Here is a 2844-nt window from a genome sequence, read left to right on the forward strand (position 1 = left end):
GGTCAGTCTTAATATTGGACTGGACTGCATTGACGGAAACACTGGAGGGTCAGTCTTCATATTGGATTGGACTGCATTGACGGAAACACTGGAGGGTCAGTCTTAATATTGGATTTGACTGCATTGACGGAAACACTGGAGGGTCAGTCTTGATATTGGATTGGACAGCATTGACGGAAACACTGGAGGGTCAGTCTTAATATTGGATTGGACTGCATTGACGGAAACACTGGAGGGTCAGTCTTAATATTGGACTGAACTGAACTGCACTGATAGAAACAATGGCAGGTCAATCTTAATATTGGAATGGAAACCATTGGTAGAAAGAATGGCAGGTCAGTCTTAATGCTGGGCTTGTAAAAACAGTAGGAGGTTAGCCATTATGCTGCACTAGTTGATACAATAATAGGTCAGTCTTAACACTAGACTGGATTGTGCTTGTAGATAGAATAGCAGAGCAGTCTTAATACCTTTAATTAGAAGTTATAGACCTTTGTGTTCCCAATTCAAATCTCACTCAGATCAATTTTGTCTTTCATCCTTCTAAGGTTCTTGTTATTTTTGTTTTCCTACAAATGACCAAACAGTTCCAGGGGTAAAAACATTTCATCTATAACCATCTTTTCTTCTATTCTTCGTTCTCATCCTTCTTTTTTCAAAACAACAGAATGTAGCCTGAGGGAGATTAAGCTGTTTTTTTTTTTTTTTAATGAATACGTTGGGTAACCATACGAGACTCTCTTGTGACTATTAGGTAGTAGTAGAAGTAGTAGTAGTAGTAGTAGTAGTAGTATGTGGACGTTGACTTCATAGATATAAATCAGGTTAGAGGTGGCAATCTCTCTCTTTCTAACAACGTGTCCCTTCTCCCCTTCACCTCTCTTTATGTCTCAGTCAATCTATTCCCTCTCTCTTCTTTCTGTCTTTGTCTCTCTCTCTCTCTCTCTCTCTCGCTATCTATCTATCTGTCTGTCTATTTATCTAGCAATCTATGTCAGCTCCCTCTCAGTGCCCCACTCTCTTCAATCTTACCCTCTTTCTGTCAGTCTGTCTGTCTCTCTCTCTGCAGAGGGAACACAAACAGACACCCAGGAATTAGGTGATGCCTAACTAGCTATAAAGGTATCGTCCTCATCAACATCTATTAACTGTAATAATGAAGAATGAAAATTAACCTACACCCCTTGAAACTTTCTTCTCACAGTTGTGATCTTATTTCGGGTGATTAACGCAATCCATTTCTGGGACTTGAGTGCCTGAGTGGAATTTGAACACGGAACCCTATGGAACTGGAGTATATACTCTGATTCGCTGCCAGGTCCGTATTTTTAGATTTCGCCCCCACCCACCAAAAAGGCCAATTTGACCGCGACGGGATTTGAAATCAGTGCGTAGGGAGTCGGAACAACGCAAGTTAGTCCATCCGACGTATGAGCTGATGGTGACATTGGCGACGAAGCGGGAGTCTGCGACGTTCCCCGTACTGTAACACATATAGCAATCACTCCCCCATCAATTCACACTCGACTGTCTTAATTAAATAAATAAAGACACGTTAAATAATATAGTTCTAGCTAGATAGATTAATCTATGAAAAAAAAAAGGACGTTCACGAATGGGATGTCTTTGTTTTAGCCGGTGCAGGACATATACTTGGGGCTAAACAACAACAGTCTGCTTATATAAGCAGACAGATGTCGCCGTGCACTTTTACGAGTCAAAGTTCCTCTGTACTTTCACGAGTCAAACAAGAAAGGTTAAGAATGTTTATTTTCATTTAATGAAATATGCTTTTCTAAAATTAAAATTTATAAAAGAACTCAACTCCAATAACAACAACAGTAAATGGTGTATTACTTACATGCAATGTTACAGAGCAACAAACAAAAAAGCGACGATCGAACGTTCAAACAACGCAAACATGACGAGCTGCAGCCATGTTTGTGGAAGAAGTTTCACAGATTATTTCCCTTGAATCAAATAAAACCATTCAGAGTTCCCTCCCTTGAACCAGTAAGGTACAGGCGATTTAATTTTATTCTATGATATATAAATATATCAGTATTAATAAATGCGAAATTGTGTAGTTAGTCCCGCTACAGCCAGTCTTCGCATGAAGCTAATTTTCTTAAACACACACACGCACACACACATATACACACTCACTCTCTCTCTCTCTTACAAGTTATGTGCGAGTGTATATACAGGCACACATGTACATATAGCGCATGAATGTATGTATCTATTTATTTGTATATATGTATAAACATATATACAAATACATATGCATTGTATATCTATCTACCTATCTATCTGTCAGTCTGCCTGGTTGTCTGTCTATCTATCTATCTATCTATCTATCTATCGCTGGCTTCCTTCTCGCTGCCACGACTCGCTCGAACTGCTTCTCGTTCGTCCACCGCCTAGGCCGCGTGTCCTAGTGTGCGTAACACACATACACACACACAAACACGCACGCGATCGGTGTCGCCGCCTAGCCGACAGTGCTTTCCATCGCACCTGCTCTTCGCCGGCGGAACTCCGCTGCCTAGTCGTCGGTCTGAATTCAGCCGCGTCCGATCGAATCTGCGGTTACGCGGCGACGACCGGCGGGGCAACCGGCGGGGCGACCGGCGGGGCGACCGCCGGCCGACCGTCTCCCTTTCCATCGGCCGCGGTTGGAGTCGGACGAAACGACCATCCGATCGACGGCTGCTAGTCCTACATAGTAGTCTGGACCTCCTTGGGGTGTGAGGGCCACCTAGACCGTGACTGTTCCGCCGGGTCCGACCCACGATTTTGCGGGTCGAACCTCATCGTGGTACCGACCGCGGCTAGGATCGG

At 43.2% G+C, this 2844-nt stretch overlaps 1 protein-coding gene across 1 annotated transcript in view; it reads right to left on the reverse strand.

The window, feature by feature from the left end:
- Nucleotides 1-1978, reverse strand: part of LOC106872203 (dnaJ homolog subfamily C member 4) — a 25757-nt gene extending 23779 nt beyond the window's left edge. The window contains exon 1 of the mRNA XM_014919103.2: nucleotides 1862-1978. The gene's annotated coding sequence lies outside the window, so the exon portion shown is untranslated. The remainder of the gene's footprint in view (nucleotides 1-1861) is intronic.
- Nucleotides 1979-2844: the final 866 nt, after the last annotated feature.

The sequence above is a fragment of the Octopus bimaculoides genome, chromosome 6, assembly GCF_001194135.2.
Source record: "Octopus bimaculoides isolate UCB-OBI-ISO-001 chromosome 6, ASM119413v2, whole genome shotgun sequence".
NCBI lineage: Eukaryota > Metazoa > Mollusca > Cephalopoda > Octopoda > Octopodidae > Octopus > Octopus bimaculoides.